We start from the raw sequence: 25,178 nt of genomic DNA on the forward strand, positions 1-25,178 counted from the left end.
GTGTCACCCATGTCAATCAGCACAGCTAGCCAATCTAACTCTGATGTTGCTGATTCTCTTGAGAAGTGAAGTGATTTTGAAATTTCCCCAGTTACATGCTCTGTTTGTGGCACTGCATCACGTCCAGTACCTTGTTCACTTTCACAAGTTGTTAACCTTCCATTTCCATGTCTTTAAAGTGGGAGTGGAATGAATGGGTGACGCATATTTCATACCTGCCTTGTAAAGATTAGAGATGGCTTGTTTTTGCTTCTAGTATACAGAAGGAATGTGTGTCAGTTAAGTGCCTAGAGTCAAGTTGGTATTAAAAAAAATGGTAGTTATTTTATCTGTTTTGTGGGGCAGTTCTAACATTGCTGATTTTCAAGGTATAAAACTCAGATTTTTAATGTGGCATTTAATCCAGTCTAACTGTCCTTTAATTGTTGATGTGCTGAATATTATTTCTGTACTAATAGGGAATTTTTAAATTTTAATTGAAAAATAATATTTATATATTTATGGGCTATAAATAATGGGACTTTAATATTACAGAATTTCTGTTTGATAGGTGTTCTTTTAAGCATCAGCTTTTATTTATTTTTTGGCAGTTAAAGTTTTATTTAGTGAAGTAGCACATTTTTATTTAAGGGAAACAAATTTCATTCATTTCATATGTACAGATTTAGGAACATAGTGATACTTCCCACTCTATGTTCTCTCCCACTCATGCTCACACCCTTCTTCCTCCCTCTTCGCTTATTCCCTCTCTTAATTTTTATGATGATCTACTCTCAGTTTACTTGATTAAGTAACAGCTTTTAGGCATTGCCAAGGATCCTCCTACAGCCAATCAACCAATCAATTAATTCACAAGACTCAGCTCAATGTATGCAAAGCAAGCATCTTCATTGGGCTTCCTATTGGCTGCACATTCCAAATCATGACTTTTGTGGAAAAGAGGCCAAAGATTACACAGTTGTTGTTGTTTTTCTGTAAACGGTTCCTACTATTTACTGCTAGTTTTCTCTTCTCTATGCCCAATTCACAATTTACTACCAAGGATTCTGAGTGTAATCTGGGAGAGTTACCTATATATTTGGAGTCATGATATCTATATATAGGTATAATACAACCACTGGCCATTTCTCTGCATGCTTGCTTAAAAGTCTATACTCCTGTTGGGTCAAGTATCTTCCTGCTTCCTCTTACCCAGAGTAGAGCATGCAGGTTTGTTTTACCAAAATGAAATGAATCTCACACCCAAAAGTTTGTTGATAGTTCTTTGTATGAGGCACCATGCTTCACTCCAGATATTGTAAGCTATTTTCTAAAAATCCATGTAATATTTAGGTTTAGAGGAGCTAGCATAGCTTTTCCACTTTCTGTTTTTTTGTTACCAGTGAACTCTGGAAACTGGAACTAATCATGCCAATGTGAGTTGGAGGTAGCATTAGACCCTGAGAAAGGAAGGATGTGATCTGTCAGTGGAACCAATGGAATGAAATGAGGGAAGCCTTTGTGGTTTCATGATCTGATTATTAAGGAGTGGCTTTAACATCAAAAGATGGCTTTCAACCTACATTTGGCCAAATGCCTGTGCCACCAGTGTTAGTGTAATAGAAGGGCTCAATGGCTAGAACTCATTGAAAATTCTTCCCTATGGGTTGGCTTCCAGGAATAAGGAAACACTTTATTACCAAGTATACTTTATTTGTTTATTTAACAAACATTACATAAACCCTTCTCCTATGCTGAATACTAGGGTTACGTGCATGAATAATGCATTGTATACCCTTCTTCTCAGAACTTGAAGCTAGTAGAGTCATGGATATGTCAATCAACAGTTGTAGCAGAAAATAAAAAGGAACAATGCATTGTTATCAGAACTTCAATTTCTTCTCCTATAAAATAATCACTAGTAATAATAATTCCTACCTTAAAGAGTTTTACATAGAAAAATATAATTAAAATGAATAGTATAGGTAAGTAAATGCATTAATAACTGAGAGGCATCATGATTATTATTGTCATTGCTTTTCTCATATCTAATAACAGATATCATAGACAAAATAATGAAGGATCAGGAGAGGACATGTTTATCTCTACTTGAGAAGATTTGTAAATATCTTCGGACAAGACAGAGAGTAACACAGGCTGGGAAGGATGTGGAGAGAGGGGAATTTCTTAAACACTGTTGGTGAGAATGCACATTAGTGTAACCACTGTGGAAAACAGTGTGAGGATTTCTTTAAAAATCAGAAATAGAACTACCATCTGATCTTGCCATCCAGTACTGGGTCTACATCAACAAAAGCATGATCTCATTGAGACAATGAGAATTGATGGTAAAACAAGTATTAAAACAGTATTTTATACTTTGTGTGTCTGTGTGGGTGCAAACTATTGAAATATTTACTTAGTACATACTAAGTTGATCTTCTAAATATAACAATAGTTAAAAATTAATCTTAATGAGGGGTGGGATGGGAGAGGGAGTGGGAGATGGGATGGTTGTGGATGGGAGGGAGGTTATGGGAGGAAAAACCACCATAATCCAAAAGTTGTACTTTCAAAATTTATATTTATAAAAAAAGTTTAAAAATAAAATAAAAAAATAAAAAAGAGATACTTGCTCCAATATGTCTATAGCAGCACTGTTCGCAATACACAATAGATGGAATCAACCATGCTGTCTGTCACAGATGAACAGATATACAGAAAATTTAGTACACATACACAATGGAATATTATTTAGTTATAAAGAAGCAATGAAATCTTGTAATTTTCAGCCAAATGGATAGAACTGGAAGTATCATGTTAAGTAAAATAAACAACACAAAAAGACAAATACTGAATGCTTTCCCTTAAATGTGGGAAGTAGAATTTGTATTAATTTGAAAGGCAGAGTTAAATAAAGAAGGAAAAAGAGAGAGAGAGAGAGAGAGAGATTGAGAGAAATATATCTTTTATTCACTGGTTCATTCTCCAAATGGTTGCAACAACTCGAGCTGGGCTATGCTGAAGCCAGGAGCTAGAAGCTCCATTAGGGTCTCCCACATGAGTGGCAGGGACCCAGGCACTTGGGCCATCTTCCACTGCTTTTTCAGGTGCATTAGCAGGGAATTGGATCAGAAGTAGAGCAGCTGGGACACAATCCAGTACCCACATAGGATGCCAGCAGCACAGACCGCAGTTTAACCAACTACTCCACAACCCCACCCACAGAATTTTCTTTCAGAAACTTAACACAATTTTTTTTTTACTTTTAAGAATTATTAATTTATTTTCATTTTATTTGAAAGAGAGAAAGAAGAGAAGAGATAGGCAGCCCAGAACTCATTCTAGGTCTCCCTTATGAGTGGCAGGGATACAAGCAGTTGGGCCATCAATGGTGCCTCTCAGGATGCATATTAATAGGAAACTGGAATTGGAAATGGAATTGGAATTCAGCTCCAAGCACTTCCATATGGGACATTGGTGTCCTGAGCAGCATTGTAAGTTCTGTGTCAAATGCCTGTCTCTAGTTTATTTGTTTATTTGAGAGACAGAGGAAAAGAAAGAGAGAAAGAGAAGCAGACAGAGCTCCTGTCCACAAATACCCTCAATTGCTGGAGATGGGCAGGGCCAGAATGCAAGCTAGGAACTCAACCCAGGTTTCCCTCGTGGGTGGCAAAAACTCAACTATTTGAGCCATCACTTGCTGTCTCACAGGTCTGCGCTGGCAGGAATATGGGGTGCAAGGGTTTCACTTATCCCTGTGCTGTGGAAGACAGTGTCTGATTATATTGAGGTTCACTCTCCAACATTTCATATAGACAGGAAATGGCTGAGAGTAGGAAAAATTACTTCAACTTGAAGTAAAAATGAGGAAGTGAGGGATTGTTGCACACTACTAGCAGTTAAATATTTCGAATAACACTGAGACTCATCAATGATTCAAATATGGAAGGCAACTGAGCTCGAGTACTGCTATTAGTCCAGGAGGAAAAGAACTTTGGGGGAAGGTAGGCCAGGGGTGAGTATTATGGTGAGATCTGTAACAGGGATGAGTCACTCCTATGGTTTCAGGGAAATGGGACAGTACCTTTATAACTCCATGCAAATGATTTGACTTCACCTCCTACCCTCTTTCATAAAAGACCTTGAAACTTTGTTTTTGAGGAAAGGATGGAAAATTTTATCTTCATAGTCATAATTTTTGTTGTTTTTATAGAAAATACAATCATTTATAGGGAAAGACATGGTAAACAAGATCAGCTTGAAACACAGAAATAAACTATCCTCTTAGATAATATGAGTATTTAATTAAAGTCAGCAAATATTTTGTGTATCCTTTGCCAAATGTATTGTGAAAATTTTTCTAGGCAAAGAGGGTATAAACTACAAGGAAATGCTGTCTTTGCTTTAAAGAAGTTTACTATCTAATTATTGGAGAGGAAGTCCATATTGAGTGTTATGATTACTGCACACCGTGCTCCAAGATCCCAAAATGATAAATTCAAGAAATCATTATAAATCAACCTAAAATAATACACATGGTATTTTCATCTTTGCTAGGTCTTGAAAATGTGGCATACTTGCAACAGAGAAATTGCTGAGGAGGTCAGAGGAAAGAATACTTGGATGGGATGCATGGCATGAGAAAAAACAGTGGGTAGGGGAATTCACTATTTGGAAGTGCACAAATATTGTCAGTCAGCTACACAATAAGGTCAAAATTGGGAAGGGTCGGAAGGGAAATGATGGAAGATCGGTAAGTCAAGTGGAACCTGTATGGTATAGAACACTGAATATCAAAGCAAAAAATCTGAACCTTGTACCACAGGCAATGGCAAATGGTTTAAGAAAGAGTGGCTGAGATACCTTAGAACACTCCTTGTGTGGCTTGTATCTTCTGGCTATACCACCATGCAACTGACGGAAACCTGTACCTTGGAAACAAGGTCGGGGGGCTTATTGAGAGAAGCCATCACACTGACCCGTACTGACTACAGATGTTGATAAGGCCAATCCAGACAAGAACCACTGCGGCCGGCGCCGCGGCTCAATAGGCTAATCCTCCACCTGCGGCACCAGCACCCCCGGTTGGGGCACTGGATTCTATCCCGGTTGCTCCTCTTCCAGTCCAGCTCTCTGCTGTGGCCCAGGAGTGCAGTGGAGGATGGCCCAAGTCCTTTGGCCCTGCACCCCATGGGAGACCAGGAGAAGCACCTGGCTCCTGGCTTCAGATCAGCACGGTGTGCTGGTGGCAGCGCTCCAGCCACAGTGGCCATTGTGGGGTGAACAAACAGAAAAAAGGAAGACCTTTCTCTCTTCTCTGTCTCTCTCTCTCACAGTCCACTCTGCCTGTAAAAAAGAAGAAGAAGAAGAAGGAGAAGAAGGAGAAGAAGGAGAAGAAGGAGAAGAAGAAGAAGAAGAAGAAGAAGAAGAAGAAGAAGAAGCAGCACTGTGCTAACCTACAGAATTATGAGCTAAAACATTGCTGCTGTTTAAGCCCTTAAGTTTTAGGGAGTTTCATTACAGCACAGTAAAGAATTGCCTGTGGAACACTATGTTTGTTTTTCTTTTAATCCTGGTACTAATTAAAATGATAACAGGTTTTAGTATTAGGAGGCTTGATAATATTAAAAATTTCTGCAAGTCTTACAGATAATAAACTTACATAGATGACGGGCACATTTCCTGATTTTTTGATCGACTGTTATTTCTACATCCTAATGCTGTTTCCCTAATGTTCTTGGGAAATGGAACCTGCATTATTTCCTTCTTGTCCTCTCTTATGATTTAATTGCTGCACATTCACTGTTTGTTAGCATGTCTGCAATAGTACAGGAAGCAACGTGTGTGGCTAGATTAAGTGACTGCCTCTTCCCCCACTATCTTGCACCCCTTCCTTCTGCTTGGTCTTTTTCTTGTTCATCTTTGTCATCCTCATGGGAGCCCCATTAAAAGCCTAGAAACGAAGGATGTGAAGATGAACAAAATTTTGTTTGTAAGTTGTGTGTTTGCTTTCCAACAGGCCTTCGTTTGAATACTACTTCTTTATCTATCATTTTTACCATCCCTCCCTATTTAAATGTGGTCTTGTCAATCCCAGTGGCATTTGGCTTACTGCTATTGTGTTGGACTTATTAACAGATACATGAATACATTCCCATTTCTTTCACTTGACTGAAAGCTTGTTGGTAACAAAGAAGGAAACTTTGTGGTTTATCCTCCCCAAGGTTTAATGACATATTGTAGATGTGTGGAAAGTGGTAGAAGAAAGTTGAGACGCAATTTTCCCACACCGGTAGATTCTCACCTGTGACCCATCTTGCAACATGCTCTCTAGCTGGTAGTGATAAATAAACACTAAGTGCATATTGCCTATGTTGAAAGGAAAATGTGCAGAAAAATTAGCACAGCAAGCCTGAGGAATTGCCATTCTTAAAAAGGTCTACTTGCAAGAGTTTTGATTGGTAACTGGTGACTTATATTTCCCTAGTGAGGGTTCCTCTTTTTCCTGATAAGAAAGGACTACATAGATTTAAACTCTAAAATAAGAGCGATTGTTCTGAACACCCGCTTTGCCTTGGGGAACCTGGAATTTTGGTATGTTTTATGAAGAAATTGCTTACATGACAAGCCCCTAATAAAAGACAGAGACGCTGGATTTCTAATGAGCTTCTTAGGAAGACAACATTTTACCAGTGTTGTCATGACACATTGCTGGGGGATTAAGCAAGCCCAGTGTCTCTCAGCATGTGTCTGATTCTCTATGGACTCTCGTTTTTCCCAGACTTCACCCATGTGCCCTTCCTTTTTCTGATTTTCCCTTGTATCCTTTCATATGATAAATCTGAGTCATGTGTATAACGGATTAAATGATTATTCCTGTGAGTGCTCCTAATCCATTGATCACTGAATGCAGATTAGTCTGTGGACCCGACCCTCCCCTATGTATATTGCTGGTGGAAATGTAAGACAAGACGATTTTCTGCCATACGTAGGCATAGGCTGGCACATCCTCAAAATAATGTGACCTATACAGACATAGTTGTATAAAGGAACTAATCAGTAATGGTTAGTAAATCAGGAAAAAATTGAAGATAAACCTTATTTTAGAAGTGTTACAAGTATCAATTTACATAATAGGCACAACAGTCATTTTAAAAAACAATAAAGAGGCCTGTTTTTCATAGCAGTGTTACCTTACTATTAAAGATGATTGTGCATGATTGACTGAATGGGCAGACATTCATCAGGAAATGGAAAATTAGCCATTGTTCCAGATCATTCTACCATATCTACTTTTTAAATCTTATACCAACATTTCATTTAATTCTATAACAAGATTCATAGTATTAAAGAGATTCTAAATCTTATTTCTCATGTTAATAATGAGTATCTCATGCTAGCATTTAAATGTGACCACAAGAACTAATAAATACTTGGTAAAACAGGTGAAAGAACCTACTCTAAAGGACCTTGATACATTAGTTACCTATTACTATATAAAAGTCCCTTCAAAACTTTGCCACTTAACAATCTCTTGCTTATGATCCTGTGGTCCAAGTTGGGTGATTCCTTTCCTTGCCTTACTTGAGGTCATTCATGTGCCCTGTGACTCAACAGAGGCTTGATGGTCTAAGGACTCTACCCACCCTCATTTCTGATGAAAGATGTTGGCTATTGTAGAATTGGTCTGGGGCCCTCAGTTTGGATGATTTTTCTCAGTTCCACAGTCTCTATTGTTTAAGGCAGCAGGACCAGGATTCTTCAAAAGATGGTGGAAACATTCCCAATGGACAAGAACAAATACTTCAAACTTCCCCAAACTGAGGCTTGGAGATAGCACCATCACTTCTGACACAGTCAGTTGGTCAAAGCAAATTATTGGGCCAACTCAGATTCCAAAGGAGGCAAAATGACAGAAATCATAGCTATATTCCAAGGGAACACAAGCATTGAAATGTTCAAAGTTGTTGAGGTCATCTTGGCAAACTATGTACCAAAGTAGGTTCATTGTTTTTGACGAATAGTACTGTATTCCACTATCTGGTTTGTGCCAGCATAGTCAATGACAAACTATTGGAAATCATCCTTAGTCTTATTTCACACTGCACAAATTGGCCTTTTTTTTTAAAGGTTTATTTATTTATTTGAAAGAGTTACAGAGAGACAGAGGCAGAGAGAGAGAGATATATGACTAAAAAGAGAGAGAGAATCTTCCATTTGCTGGTATACTCCCCAAAAGGCTGCAGTGGCCTGTGCTGGGCCAGGCCAAAGCCAGGAGCCAGAACTTCATCCAGGTCTCCCACATAAGGTACAGGGGCACAAGGAGTTTCTGTCCCAGGCACATTAGCAGGGAGCTAGATCAGAAGTGGAGTGCTCAGAACTTGAACCGGCACCCATATGGGATGCCGGCACTGCAGGCAGCAGCTTTTACCCACTTTATCACAGCACCAGCCCCTAAATTGGTCTTTTTAAAAATATATATTAATATAAAGAGAATAGTTTTCATGTATTTCAAAGATATGATTCTAAGAACATAAGGATTCTTCCTTCCCTCTCTCCTTCCTTTCTTTTATTTTCTTTAATTTATGTGATAACATATTTTCAATTTACCTCATAATCATAGGCTTAATACTGTACTAAATATAGTGTTCAACAAATTAAAAATAAAAAGACAATTGTTCCACATGAAAGTACTCAAGGGCCAGAAATAATAATCAAATCATAAGATACCAATTTCACTCTTATACATTTAATTTTTGTACTCTCTATATTAGGTACCAAAATCAGGGAAAGCATATTTGTCTTTTGCAGTCTGGCTTATTTCATTGGGCATAATGGCCTCCACATGCATCTATTTTGTTGCAGAAGTCAAGAGTTCATTCTTTTCTATACTTGAGTAGTGTTCCATCATGTATATAAACCATTTTTTGGTCCATTCATTAGATGGATAAAGAAAATGTGGTATATTTATATGATGAAACACATGTATGATCACATAAAACTGATTTCTGTATGATCTCCATTTTGTTATTTTTGTCTGTTTTATTTTCTTCCAAACCTGGGCGATGACTAAACTTCATATGGTGGTGACTCTTATCCAATAAAAAAGGTTAAACTAAATTTTCTCCCTAATTAATTCTTCTAGAAAACCCTACAACACCAAAGTGGAAGATTTCTTGCTATATTGATGCTTCTTTGTAATAAGAAAACTGAAATTTCCAGTTAAAATTTACATTATGGAAGCAGGCACTGTGGTGTAGCAGTTAAAACATGCTGCCTGCAATGCCAGAATTCCATATGGGTGCCAGTTAGAGTCCTGGCTGCTCCATTTCTAATACTGCTCTCTGCTATGGTCTGGGAAAGCATGAGAAGATGGTCCAAGCCCTTGGGCCCCTGCTCCCACATGGGAGACCCAGGAACACCTGGCCTAGCTTTGGATCGGTGCAGATCTGGCCATTGTGGTCATCCGGGAAGTGAACCAGCAAATGGAAGACTCTGGTTCACTCACTTGCTCTCTCTGTCTCTGCCTCTCTGTAATTCTGTCTTTCAAATAAAAAAATAGATCTTTTTTAAAAAAATTGCACTATGACATTCTTCAATGTTATCCATTCTAAAGAACTGATATGAATAGTCAATCGAAATGGAGAGCAATAGAAACTGTGACTAGCTCCCAGGAATCTCTAAACTAAGAGGAGAGATTGATAGATGCATGGTGAAAGATACAAGAAAGAATATTACCCTCTGAAATATCAACTACTCTATGTCTCTCACTGGTCCATAGAATGCAAGTCAAAGCTGACCTAATGCCTCCTAAGAGAGTTCTTAGTTCTATCCTCAATAACAACACACACAACCTTTGAATAGAATGATTTTCTTTTTCTTTTTTTAAAAAAGATTTATTTATTTATTTATTTGAAAGGCAGAACTATATAGAGATATAAGGAGAGGGAGAGGGAGAGGGAGAGAGGGAGAGAGGGAGAAAGGGAGAGAGGGAGAGAGAGAGAATCTTCCATACAGTGGTTCACTCCCCAAATGACCAAATGACAAAAATGGCCAGACTGAGCCTGTCTGAAGCCAGGAGCCAGGAATTTCCTGCTGCCAAGGACCCAGGGATTTGAGCCATCTTCTGCTTCTTTCCCAGGCACACTAGCAGGGAGCTGGATTGGGACTAGAGCAGCTGGGGATCAACCTGGTGCCCATATGGGATGCCAGCACTGCAGGCTGTGGCTTACCCAGCTATGCCACATCACTGGCTTCAAAGATAATGATTTTCTACTATAGCTGCATAGAGGATCATCTATACACACCCAGAAAGACAAGTACCAAAAAGATGTCTGGAAAATTTCAATAGAAAGTTAAACGATGAACAGATCATATTTAGTTTTAGGAGGCAAGCAGGCCTGAGATGCTTTGCGAATGTCTGTTGTCTTCTTGTGCTCTGCCAACTCTGAGTTTCTTCCCCTTATACTGAGAGTTATATGTCATAGTTTGGGGGATCTGCCTGCGCTCTAATATTTTATATATTCAGAGTAGGCATCTAAGTAGTATCCCAATTTCTCACTACAAATATATTGAGTCAAAAAAATTTCCCACACAATATTTATGAATAACCTATTGTTCCATTAAAAAAAGTGTAATTCGTAGTTTATGTGCTTCTTATCCACTCCTTAGTAATGACACCATCCCATCCATGTGAAGCATATAGTTAGGATTCAGCTATCAGTGGAATTCCAGGGGTACAACAGGACAAACCACAGTCAAAATGAAAGAAAAATCTGTACCATTTTGAAAGTACTAGCAGAACAATTGAGAAGTTGAGTTCGCAGAAGAGTAACACTCCGCTGTTTAATGCAGTAGTGTGTTTTGCAGATCTCTGTGTGTGACAGGGAGTCCTCTCATTTGTTCTGTTAAGTTGTTTTGTAACCTTACACAAATATTTTACTTTTCCTGCCGTCACTCATGTAATGATTCGTATTGGACAAATGCTTAAAATTCATGTGTTTGCATTTTTCTGAACGCTATGTATTTCAAATATCTTTCAGATATAATCTTGCATTTGATCATTCATCAAAATGTGGAGGGTTTTCGTGAATCATGACATTTTTTGAGCCCCTAGAATCCAAGTAACCCATCCATGCTTACACAGCAGGTCAATGATAGATTGCAGGTGAAACCCATGCACCTCATCCTGAAAGCATATTTTTCCCTCCTACATAATACAGGGAGGGGAGTTTTAATATTTTTTAGAGAAAACATTACTTACTGGGACCAAGGAGACTTCTTTCATGCTCATCTACCCCCTCTGTCGCACAGCTGGACAAGGCAACAGCTGCCCATCAGATCTGTTGGCACCCAGAGCCACAGGCCAGCTGGCGCTTGCCCTGGTTGAATAGACATTGTTTGGGTACAGTAAGTTTTCAATTGTTAAGCAATGCAATCATGAACCTAGTTCTTCTTCATAATGCAACACGTAACATCAGAGCTAGAGGGTAAATCAGATTCATCATCATCAAAAAAAAAAAGTATACTTTTGATTTGTGGAGCCAGAACCTGGGTTACTGCCAGACAGATCAGTGTGAATCCCATCTTTGCCACTTCTCAAATGTCTAACCTCAACCAAGTCACCCTTTCTCAGCCAGCTTCGTGTTCTTCTACATTGGAAACAGTGCCCACACTGCTGATGCAACCCGGAAAGGAAATGAATATCTATGAAAGGGCCCTGCATATTTTGAGCTTTTTCAATAATAGCCAATCCAAAGCCACCTCAGTCCAAAGTCTGGTGCAGTCTGCAGAATAGAAGCTCTGGAGTCACTTGTTACCAGTTCTCATTCCTTGAAAGACTGCTATTCTAAATTGCTACAGTGAGAAAAACTGGGACCAACATTTCAGAAATTGTGGAAAATATGTTTCAATATAACATTAGAAACCACTTGCCAGCACCCACAGCACTTACGAGATGGAGAAATGGGAATGATAAACAACACAGGAGGGTACTGAGAATAGGCGATCAGCACTTTTTATGAATATATCTTTCCTATACTTTTCCTTTTTTTTTCCTTCATTGCTGAGACCATTCCCTGCTCCACATAAATAATGTAGGGATGAAAGTGACTATTACATGATTTTTCTTTCCTAAAGAGGCAATACAGACATTGCAAGTTATTGCATTACAAGAGATCAAGAAAATATGTTTTGGAAGCTAATAGGCATAATATGGAATGATGGAACAAAAATTTGCAGCTAGCTACCCAGACATAGATGTTAGGTCACTGGGGAAATGTAACGTATGTATCCTGCATTAGGCTTAACTCCTTGCAGCAGAGCAAATCACTTTAACACACTGATCTCATAAGCAATACTTTTGTCATGCAACATACTTGGCTTGTGTTAGTTTGCTAGGACTGTCATAACAAAATAATTCCAACAAAGTGACTTAAACAACAGAAGTCCAATATCAAGGTGTTGATAGACTTGGTTTCTTTGGAAGACTGTGATAGAAAACGTGTCCACGCCTCTCCCTTACCTGATTATTGTTTGATTGCAAAGTTTGGTATTCCCTGGCTGTGGAAACTCTTGTCCTGGTCCCGCCTTCATTTTCACATCATATTCTCTCAGTATGCATATTCCTTTGTCTAATTTTCGTTTTGTTAAGGATACAATCATCTTGATTTTGGCTTCCAGAAATGACTTTATATTAACTAATTACATGTGCAGTGGCCCTATTTTTAAATAAGATTGTATTCCATGGTGCTGGGAATTGAGCGTCAACATTTGAGGTTATAGTGGACACAACTTAACCCATAAGAAACCCTTATGTTTGGTTAAGTGTTCAGCAATTTTTCTACATGAATGCAGCTGAAACAAAGTGATCAAACTTGTTAGAAATAAACTGATTAAACAGAAACATACTTCCCCTAAGTTTGGATCTCTTCAATTCAGGCTCCCTTGGATATTTCCATCTCCAGGTTTAAAAAAAAAAAAGGTGAGGAGAGGACACTAGAATTTAAAAAATCACTATTGAAAGAATTTAGTTTTCTTTCCTTGCTAGGACATTATTCATTAATGACTACTGTTGAACTATGCCAAGCAAAATGACTGTAAAATAAATCACTACTACTTCCTGAGTATTCCTTATGTCAGATATAGTGCTATGTGCTTTATGTGATTATTTAGAAAGCATTACACAATAGAAAAAGTGTTATCATTTATACTCAGTGCATAGAGAAGGAACTGATTCTTGAAGAGCTCAAACCAATTGCCAAAGATAATCCTGCCTATAGCACAAAAGGTCTCCATGACACAAAAGACTAGAGTCATAAGTCCTACCCATTAATAACCCTTGCTTTTCTCCACAATGAAATTCAAATAGAATTGTATTGGTTTGAGGTGAAAATGGAGGATGTGAAGATTTTGTTTATGTAGCCACTTCTAAAACCAATGCCTTTGGAAAGGGAAGGGAGGGAACAAAGATGAGAAAAGATTGGTGGAAGTTAAGAAGGATTCTTCAGAGCTTTTTTTAAGGTACCTAGTAGGTGGTTGGTTTGGTTTATTTATAACCTGCTTTCTTTAAATACTGCATCACCATTTCCACCATTAAGTAATACATGGCAAGAAAACAATTCAGAAAATTCCATTTTGCAAAAATGCACTTGACCCCATCTTCTGCAGAGTATGAGAAAGAACACCAAAATTGTTGAGGTCTGTCTGGTCTAGCATTCTTCCATGGGGCCTCACACAGTTACCTAAAAGGAAAATTATTTTAGGTGAATTATTGAAGTCATATTTGGCTCTCTAGATTAATGCTGTGATGGTAAACATAGTGCTGAGTACTCTGGGTCATTACCTCAGAGACCAATATTCCATTCTATTTCTGGACCTCAGAACATGGTTGTGTGAAGCTGACTCAGTCAACTGCAAAGAGAGGGTTTAGAAAGACAGCCGTCTTCTCCCTAGGGAACATCACTTGTAAATGTGATACTCTTCATGTAGGAGCATGTTGAAATTAACCCATAAATATTCTCCTCCATATTCGAGGCTGGATCTTGAGCTTGTCATGCTTTGCTACTATGATTCCATTTAGAAAATGATGTGTGGAAGATTCAAAAATTCCTGAACCAGGTGTTCCCTATGTACAATTCTGTATATGCATTTTCTCATCGGACATCTTCTGAATATATGTTCCTAGAGAATTTCACCATATTAAAAGAAATACTACAAAAAAATATTGGGCAGGCATGATTCATTCCACCTTGGATAGGGATACAGAGGTGAAGGAGCTGGGGAGAAATGTCGAGTTTCCTGTTAGAAACTTAAAAGCATTTCAGTGGAAGCTGTGTGACTAACACATTTCTTTTATTCAGCCCTTAGATTGTGCTGGTGATGAAGACAGAAATATTAGTAATGTAGATAGGGCCACTGTTACATGGTACTGGCAGTCTATCAGAGAAACAAATTATAAACATACTACTGCATGCATCACCATATGATGCTAATTACAGAAAATATATTGTGAAATGAGAATGCATGAAAGAGAGACCTAAGCTGGTCTGAGGGTTAGGAGAAAACTCACTGAGAAATAACACATAGCACAGGACATGATAGATGAGTAAGAGTTAGCTGGAAAAGTGGGCTCACAGATGCAACACAAAAATAGACCTTAGCTTCAAGTACTGTAGAAGAGTGAGTATCCAAAAACAGAGAAGATGTGAGAGAGGAGAAGTTGGCATAGGATGAGGCTATAGTTTTAGAATTAGAAAGAGAGCGTATCACACATTTGCCCCTGTACTAGAGTAAACCTGGTCTATATCCTCAAAAAATAGTAAGTTATTGAAGGGCAAGGCAGATAAATGGTTAGAAGAAAATTTGAAAGATCATTCTTATCAAAAGAATGGGAAAAACAAGAGTATGGGAAGATGGGTAAAGATCAGATAGAAGATTCTGGAGATTCCATGGCAAAGATGTGGCAGCTTGGCTTTGGATAATGGCAGCAAAGATATAAATATGTGATTAGATGTTTAAAAATGATTCATAAAGGATGTTAGAAAGATATGGAATCAATTGAATACACATGTGAGGATGAGAGAAGGTCAAGATGCCTCAGGTAGGATCCATAAGCAAATGGGAGATGAGAGATGCCATGTATTGAGAGAATCACTGAAAATAATGCATATGTTCGCAGAAAAATATAAAGTCAGCTATGGATATAATGTGATGCATTTACCCCTAAAACATCCAAACAGAAATTGAAGATCCATGGTTGTGTATCCAGATAGAGGTCTGGGGCCTCAATGGAAGGTTTATGTTTGAAATTTCAACTTGAAAGTCTTAGCCTTTGAGGTGTTAATGAAACCTTGGGCACAGAAAATATTACTGAGGGAGAAACACTAGACTGAAATCACTATGAGAAACCATGAGCTCTTAGAGTTCTACTTATTAAATGAAACAACAGCAACTGGAAAAGGCTGTATCAAGGTGTGACCAATGGTGTAGGCCAAAACAGAACTACCTCAAAACCATAGTGGTCCACATTGATTAAAGGTCCAAGAAAGGGGAAATGTGCTAAGATTTCATGGAATCAATTATTTGAATGTTGCTGGAGTCTTTGGGGACAGTCTTTATCAAGATGTGACAGGAACAGAGGCTAGGGTGGAGTTGGAAGTGAGAAAATGATGAAACATATACAGAAAGCTCCCATTTTCCATCGTTTGAACAAATTGACTTCCAAGAAGACTAACTCTTAAACTCTAGCGTGGAATAATTGTTGTTTGTGTACCCAGTTGTCAATGTGAGACTTGATAATTGGGTTTCCTAATGTACATATTTTCAACATACTCAACAAAGTCTACTTACCTTGCAAATGCTACTAAATGTTGAAAGATTAAAATAATTATTAGTGGAATATCTTCTGGACCGATGAAATATTCATATGAAATGGGAGATGTGCTTTACTGGAGGTCTAATGAAAGTAAAGGCCAAGATCTTTCAAAACTAAACATGTGATATCCTTTTGAAAAGAATGACTAAGTGAGCAAAAAGACTACAGAGCTCCTGGTAAGGGACTACACACTGGTTGGCCAATGAAACCACCAAAGCAGAGGTATACACATTAGAAATGATTAATTTAGAAAGTACAATGGCCCAACAGCCAGCAGCCCCTCTAGGGTTTTTTCAACAGTCACTATTGGAATGATCTTTTCTCACACTTGATTGCTGTGAAATTAGTCTCAGATATCAATATCTTCAAGGAAATGATTGAAAGCCAGACAGAGTCAAGATGAAAATACCTCCTTTTTTTGGGTTTCTCAAGAATATATTGGCTTTATCACTTATCAATAGCTGTTTGGTTATTGGCTTCATAGTTTGAAGTTATAAAAGCTTGAAAATGTATTAATTTGATGATATTCTCATATGCTTAATACATGGAATTACCCCAAGTCTACAGAAGTCATGCAGCTTAGTGTGTTTCACACAAACCTTGAGTCTAGAAGATATGTATTCTAAACTGGAATTAATAATAGAAGCTAACAATCAGCTCCATTTCTCTGTACCTCAACATTTGCAATTTGCTCTGCCTAGCTTATAATTTCACCAAATAATAGTAGCATTTAAGATTTATTTAGTGCTTAGTTCTTGCCAGAGAATAAATGTGTATTATGTCATTGAACATTCAAAATAATCTCCATTTTCCAAAATTAAAAAGCTAAAGACAGGACAAATAACTGGTTGTTTGGTGCAGAGTAAGGGGTCAATGTCCAAGATCACCTGATATTTATCCATTTGACGAGCTATGCTAGGAAAAATCCGTGAAGCTTGCAGACAGAAAAATTCAGGAAGTAGAAATGTATAGTTATTAACCAAATGATTTATTAGAAAAACTTCAGTGAGGCTAAATTCCTGGGTAAACTTTTTTTTTAACTTTTATTTAATGAATATAAGTTTCCAAAGTACAGCTTATGGGTTACAATGGCTTCCCCCCCATAACTTCCCTCCCACCCGCAACCCTCCCCTTTCCCGCTCCCTCTCCCCTTCCATTCACATCAAGATTCATTTTCAATTCATTTTATATACAGAAGATCAGTTCAGTATATATTAAGCAAAGATTTCAACATTTTGCACCCACATAGCAACACAAAGTGAAAAATACTGTTGGAGTACTAGTTATAGCATTAAATAACAGTGTACAGCACATTAAAGACAGAGATCCTACATGATTTTTTTTTAAAAATTGATTAATTTTCTATGCAATTTCCAATTTAACACCAGGTTTTTTTTTTCATTTTCAATTATCTTTATATTCAGGAGATTGATTCAGTATATACTAAGTAAAGATTTCATCAGTTTTGCACCCACACAGAAACACAAAGTGTAAAAATACTGTTTTAGTACTAGTTATAGCATCACTTCACATTAGACAAAACATTAAGGACAGATCCCACATGAGATGTAAGTACACAGTGACTCCTGTTGTTGACTTAACAATTTGACACTTTTGTTTATGGCGTCAGTAATCTCCCTAGGCTCTAGTCATGAGTTGACGAGGCTATGGAAGCCTTTAGGGTTCGCCGACTTCAATCTTATTCCGACAGGGTCATAGTCAAAGTGGAAGTTCTCTCCTCCCTTCAGAGAAAGGTACCTCCCTCTTTGATGGCACCGTTCTTTCCACTGGGATCTCACTCGCAGAGATCTTTCATTTAGTTTTTTGTTTTTTGTTTTTGTTTTTGTTTTTGTTTTTTCCAGAGTGTCTTGGCTTTCCATGCCTACAATACTCTCATGGGCTCTTCAGCCAGATCCGAACGCCTTAAGGGCTGATTCTGAGGCCAGAGCGTTGTTTAGGACATCTGCCATTTTATGAGTCTGCTGTGTATCCCACTTCCCATGTTGGATCGTTCTCTCCCTTTTTGATTCTATCAGTTAGTATTAGCAGACACTGGTCTTGTTTGTGTGATCCCTTTGACTCTTAGACCTATCAGAGTCATCAATTGTGAACTGAAATTGACCAACACTTGGACTAGTGAGATGGCATTGGTACATGCCACCTTGATGGGATTGTATTGGAATCCCCTGGCACATTTCTAACTCCACCATTTGGGGCAAGTCCGATTGAGCATGTCCCAAATTGTACATATCCTCCCTCTCTTTTTCCCACTCTTATATTTAACAGGGTCCTGGGTAAACTTAATTATAACATCCTAGAATATCATAAGTGGGTAATGATTTTGAGATCATATGACTAATGTCTCAGGGACTGAAGTAATAAATGGGCACCTAAGATGCTAAGTGAGATAATGTGAGGACAGGACTTTTGGTCTTAGGATTCGTTAGCCTGTGACATTGCTGGATAATTTTAGTCCTCAGTCATCCAATGAATAAGTCTGTCTCCTGTATTTCCTGGAAAACTCTTCATCTCTATGCTTCCTTTTTGACAATTCATACAAGTTTGATCTACTCACTTGTGTATTCATTCATTGAAAAATTTCAGGATATTTTGTATTGCTAAGTGTGGGAGTTGATACTAAGAAAAAGGGAATATTAATAAACAAACATTTTTCTCATAGAACTCGTGTGAAAGTGCAAAATGTAAGAACCCAACACATTGAATCCCCTGGGTAATTACTGCATCTATGGCGACTCCAATTGTTAGTGCATGGGGTCAAGGTGACAGAGATGACAGTCTCCATCTATGCAGGATTTGGCTATCAAATAAATTATGAACAGATTACTGCAACAGGAATACTTGAGTATTTAAGACAATATCTTATTTTTAGCAAGTGTAGTGCATGAATACATATAGAAATGATGCATATGGTAGCTTATCCCAGAATCACAGGTTATTTGGAGCATGAAAGGCAACTTGGTAAATAATTTTGCAATCATCAGGCTTTTCTGCGAAGCATTAGCTCTAACAAGGGCTTCCAGAGCTACTGCTAAGGATCAAAGTCCAGCAGCCCCTCTCTCCAACTTTGTCAGTTTTACTCCCATTAGTTTCATCTTTTTTTTCCTGGATTTGCACAAATGATTTAATTTCATCAAATAACTCATTGTTTAAAAATGTGAAAATTATATATTTTGACGAACCCCTGTGGATCAAGAAGTTAGATTGATTTACAATCTAACTTGGTAGACAGACAGAAATGAGGTACATATCCTGCTCCCTGCTTGGTACTCCCTCTTCCAAACTACTGTCTCTTTCCTGGCTTTCTAGTGAGAACTGACCATTCCTCTAATAGAATATGAAATTATTAACTCTCATCTCCACAAACATTAATATATATATATATATATTTCTTTACAAAACAGTTTGGATTCTGAGCCCTATCACAGAGCTAGACTGAGAGCTTATTGAAATAAACAACTTATCCTTGGAAGAATAAAAAAAAAACATATGCTTGGAACAATCCTGGCATTTTTGGTAAAGCTGTTATCTTAATGATAAAAGGACCACACAAATATAGGCTTAGTATTTAAATAACATGTAAAATGTGGCACAAATAAAATTGTTTTCTTTATCTGAGTACAGCAAAGCTACTATCACAAGAATAAAATGAAGACAATAGTCACATAGGAGATCACATTCTATGTGCATACTTATTTACTTAGGAGATTGTGTAAGAAAACGAACATTCTACATCAGGTAACACAAAAAATAAATGAGAACCTGATTATCTATTAAAAATAAAATGATTTAGGGGCCAGTGCTGTGACATGGTGGGTAAAGCCGCCACTGCCTGCAGTGCCGGCATCTCATATGGGCTCTGGTTCGAGTCCTGGCTATTCCACTTCCAATCCAGCTCTCTGCTATAGCCTGGGAAAGCAGTAGAAGATGGTCCAAGTTCTTGGACCCTAGCACTCTGTGGGAGACACGGAAGAAACTCCTGACTCCTGGCTTCGGGTTGATTGGCCCAGCTCTGGCCATTGCAGCTCTGTGGGGAGTAAACCAGAGGATGGAAAACCTCTCTCTCTCTCTCTTTTTCTTTGCCTCTGCCTCTCTGTAATTCTGCCTTTCAAATAAATAAATAAGTCTTTAAAGTAAAATAAAATAAAATGATTTAATCTTTCATTTTATACTAAGTAATTTTGTTCAAGCTTGATCATTAATAAATATAACTATTCATATACGTAAAATGGTAGCATTTTTATTAAATTCCATTAGTCAGTATAAGTTTACACATGTAGAATTCTGAATAACACAAATTAATTTTATGATTATGAAAGCACACATGCAGGCCTAAGTTCTCTTTCGATTAGAAGACACCCACAGAAAGAATCAAGAATCACAAGTCAAAAAATAGAGCATTTTGAAAGTTATATAATATCTTTAAGTGAGCAGTAGAGCTTCAGAGCTAGACAAAAGGTGGCAATTCTCCTTAAATCTACACTCTCCACAGCAGTGGTCCACAGATATTTTCTGTAATGGGGCAAATACAAACCATATTAATTTCTGTACAACTAATCAGCTCTCGTTTTAGAGGAAGCAGCCACAGATGATATATGAACAAGCAAGTGTGGTGCAGTTCTAGTAAAACTTCATGAAGACTGTCATTTGAATTTCACTCTAATTTTCACATGTCATGAAATATTTTTCTACTTTTTATTTCTTTTCAAAATCTTTAAAACTGTAAGCCCAAAAGATGATGGACTGGATTCGATCTTTAGACCGTAGTGTGCTCCTTACAGTAGCCAATGTATTCTTATCATATCCATGGTATGAATGGAGCTGTTTCCTGAGGGTAACTGCAGTTTGCTGTTTTGATCCAGAATGGGATGGCGTCTCTTCAGCAGATTAAATACCCTACCACTGAGCCGTCTAGGCAATGATGAGTTTTTTGCCTGTAGACACTCAGAACATTTTTAAACTCACAAAGAGAAATGTAAATCCCCAAACTTGGGGATTTTATGTTTTACTTTAGACATTCAGTATAGTAGATAAAAACAGCACAGTTACATGTGTGATGTATCTCTCACATCGTATTTATATGATCCTTGTGTCCCCAAATCCATAAGTAAATTTAAATAATCAAATTAAATTTATTTCATTAATTCATTTCCTACAGTGCAGATTAATGTCTTTTTGTTAGCAGATACCCACTGAGTTCCTCTGGGGGCTACACACAGTTTTCAGTGTGGCAGGATTCAACAAGGTAATGTCCTTGCTTTCCAAATGCCTGCATTCTACATTCTACGTTGTGTGTTTAAAAACAAGTAAGCAGATGAATCAGCTCATTACACGTAACAGTAAGTGACAGAGTGGCAAGGTCATTATGGCTTAGTAACATTTGAATTAGAACCTAAATGACACTAGGAATCAGTCATGAAGAAACCCTAGAAGAGGTCAGTCCAGCCAGAGGCGAAAGCTGATGCAAAGACCATGAGATGGGAAAGAAATAGAAATGTTAGAGCAAGATATAGGGGCAAACTGTTGAAATCTTTACCTAATATATACTAAACTGATCTTCTGTATATAAAGAGAATTGAAAATGAATCTTGATGTGAATGGAAGGGGAGAGGGAGTGGGAAAGGGGAGGGTTGCGGGTGCGAGGGAAGTTATGGGAGGGGGGAAGCCATTGTAACCCATAAGCTGTACTTTGGAAATTTATATTCATTAAATAAAAAAAGAAATGTTAGAGCAAGAATGAAACTTCTTCAATGAAGAGACAAGTATCAGGGAGAAAAGCAAAAGATGTATCAAGTGAGGATACTGAAGAACTTTATAGATCATGGTTCAAGACCTTGACTTTATATTCTACATGTAAAAAAAAAATCAGTAGATGTGTTTTTTATGCTTGTATTGAGAAGCCTTTGGAGGGTTCTGGATGCAAGCGTGGCAAGGTCATATCTACATTTTTCAAAATATAATTTTGATTTCTACATAGGAAACCAGGTTGCAGAGAGAAAAAGAGAAAGCATGGAGCCTTGACAGGATTCTGCTGCAGAAATCCCAGTGATGACAGGGTGATTTTGATGATGGGGACAGCCAGGGAGGTTGACAGCAGTGGATGAATTTGGATACCTTGGGTGGTGGAGTTGCTGATGCTTCCATTTTTCAACATGAGGGAAATGCGGAGGTTTGAGAGGAGTCCTGTTGTGCTAGTGGGGGATTTGGTAGCTGCTGTTATTTACCACGAAAGAGATCTTCTGCAATGATCGATTACTGATGAAGAAATCAGGCCACTTAATTTTTGGGCTTTTGTCGTCTGTCATCTTTTTACGTAGTCTATGCCTCAGAATCTTTAGCTATGAAATATGTGTATAATATCTCTCTTTCATTTTTGCACACCCAAAAATTACATATATACATATATAAAAAGACACTTGACTGATATCTAATACATCACTAGTACTTAGTACAACTTGTTGTATTAATCATGTCCCTTGAAGCCAATTAATCTTCGTAGTAAGCATGATTTATCAAATACATATTCTGCATTACATATTTTAAAATTCATTATTTCTCATGCTTACAACAACTATTTGAGGTAGGTGTTTATTCTCCTACTTTTTAGAGGACAAAATTGGGCTCCTGAGTATATGCACAAAGTTAAACAACTCATTAGAGCAGGTCAAGATAAGAACTCAATTTTGTCTGATTCCAATGTCTATGTACTTTCTCATACAAAAGACTTTCTTTTTTTTTTTTTTTTTTTTTTTGACATGCAGAGTGGACAGTGAGAGAGAGACAGAGAGAAAGGTCTTCCTTTTGCCGTTGGTTCACCCTCCAATGGCCGCCGCGGTAGCGCGCTGCGGCCGGCGCACCGCGCTGATCCGATGGCAGGAGCCAGGTGTTTATCCTGGTCTCCCATGGGGTGCAGGGCCCAAGCACTTGGGCCATCCTCCACTGCACTCCCTGGCCACAGCAGAGAGCTGGCCTGGAAGAGGGGCAACCGGGACAGGATCGGTGCCCCGACCGGGACTAGAACCCGGGGTGCCGGCGCCGCAAGGCGGAGGATTAGCCTGTTGATCCACGGCGCCGGCCCAAAAGACTTTCTATCCAGCAGGAAAGACATACTGAAAATAAACATAACCATTCCTTTAGAGAAAGAAGTACTTATCACCACATTTTCCTTCCTTGGGGTAAAATGTGTATCAATGGGAGGATAAATTTTATACTGCTTCAATTCCTTACAAATACAGGTGAAGTCACACCCAGACACTGAAACACACACAAGGAAAATGCCATGGTTTCAAGGTTTCCCCTGATTCTTGGCTGTCAAAAGTTGAGAGCTCTGAGGCCAATGCTGTGGCATAGGTTAAGCCTCCACCTGCAGTACCAGCATCCCATATGGGTGCCTGTTCAAATCCTAGCTGCTCCGCTTTTGATCCAGCACCCTGTGCCTGGGAAAGCAGTGGAAGATGGCCGAAGTACTTGGGTCCCTGTCACCCATATGGGAGATCTGGAAGAAGCTCCTGTCTCCTGGCTTTGGCCTGGCCCTGCCTCAATCATTGTGGCTATTTGGGGAGTGAACCAGCGGATGGAAGATTCTCTCTCTCTCTCTCTCTCTCTCTCTCTCTCTCTCTCTCTCCCCTTCCTCTCTCTGTATTTCTGTCTTTCAAATAAATAAAAGAATAAATCTTTAAAAAAATGTTGAGAGCCCCAAATAGATTTGCTTATGAGAAAACCATAACTTTCTATATATTTAATGGTTGGCAGAGATGAAAGTTCGGGTGAAAAATAAACTACTTTGTGTATTAAAATGGAAAAAAAAATTAAGACCAAAATAGAGGTAAGGAGGGGTTCCTATCAGAGAATAAGAGGAAAACATGAAGAGAGAGGGCTCAGGCAATACAGCAGCCAAAAAGTCTATGGGAGCTGGGGGGGGGCAGGCATTGCAATGCAGCAGAGTGAGCCACCACTGGCAATGCCCGTATCCCATACTGGAGTATTGGTTTGAGTCTTGGCTACATGCTTACAATCCAACTTCCTGCTAATGCTCCTAGGAAGGCCCCAGATGATGGAAGATCATGGCCCAGAAGATGGTTCCTGCCACCTGCCAGGGAGACCTGGACAGTGTTGCCAGCTCCTGGATTTGGCCTGGCCTGACCCCAGCTATTGAGGGCATTGGTAAACGAGTCAGCACGTGGAGGACTTCTTTCTTTCTGACATTTCCCTCTATCTGTCACTCTGCTTTTCAAATAAATAAATATTTTTAAAAAGTAAAGGAAGTCTATGAGATGGGCTTTAACCAATGAAAAATGCCCTTTCTCTAGTGAGTGAAGAATTCTTGGAATTGAGATTTTTTAGTAATTTCAAGTCATTCTCTATTTAGCACCTCCAGAAAACAAACAAACAAACAAACAAACCTCCCTCTTCTCTTGAAACTTGAATCAGAACAAAACAAAACAAATGAAGAGTACTGGGTTCCACATTTGGGTGGATCCAAGTTAAGAAGAGCAGAGTCACAACCAATGAGAGCAAGCCCAAAGAGACTACTGGAAGAAGGGGCGACTAGGGTAAGTTTTACCCTCTCTCATTAGAAGTCCAAGCAGAGTTGATAGGAAGATTATCATGCCTGTGTATGTATATGGGGATTGAGCCTCTTCACTTAAATAGTAAAGGAAAAGGGTGGCTGATGGGCAGCCACTAGAGGACTTGAGAGACATTCAGGTGTCTGGTACTGGACCAAAAAGAGAGTTCTGAAATCTGTCCAAACACTCAGCTTGGAAGGACAACAGTTCTTTGAATAAAGCTCTTTCAAGCATTTTCTTCTTTCACTCCACTACACATTCTAGCTTCCAACAACATCAAGTCATTTTCCTCATGACAATACATTATGATTGTTCTTGTTTTTCTTTTTGAAAAAGGATATTTATTTATTTAGAAAGACAGGGTGACAGAGAGAGTTCTTTCATCTTCAGGTTAGCTCTCCAAATGGCTGCAACCATGGGATCTGGGTCAAGCTGAAACTAGGAGCCAAGAACTCCATTCTGGTCTTCCATATGTGTGGCAGGACTCAGTTACCTGAGGTGTTAACTGCTACCTCCCAAGGTGTACATTAGCAGGAAGCTGGAATTGGGAGTGACTCAAACCCAGGCACTCTCTGATTTTAGATATGGATATCCCAGCAGCATTTTAACTGCTGTACCTCATGCCCACCCCCTTAATCTTCTTGTTTGGGAATGGCTTCTCAGCCTTTCAGGCTTTCATGACCTTAATATTTTTGAAGAATACCAGCTCCAAATTTTCTAGACAACTCATCACTTCA

This window comes from Lepus europaeus, chromosome 4 (genome assembly GCF_033115175.1).
Source record: "Lepus europaeus isolate LE1 chromosome 4, mLepTim1.pri, whole genome shotgun sequence".
Taxonomy (NCBI): Eukaryota; Metazoa; Chordata; class Mammalia; order Lagomorpha; family Leporidae; genus Lepus; species Lepus europaeus.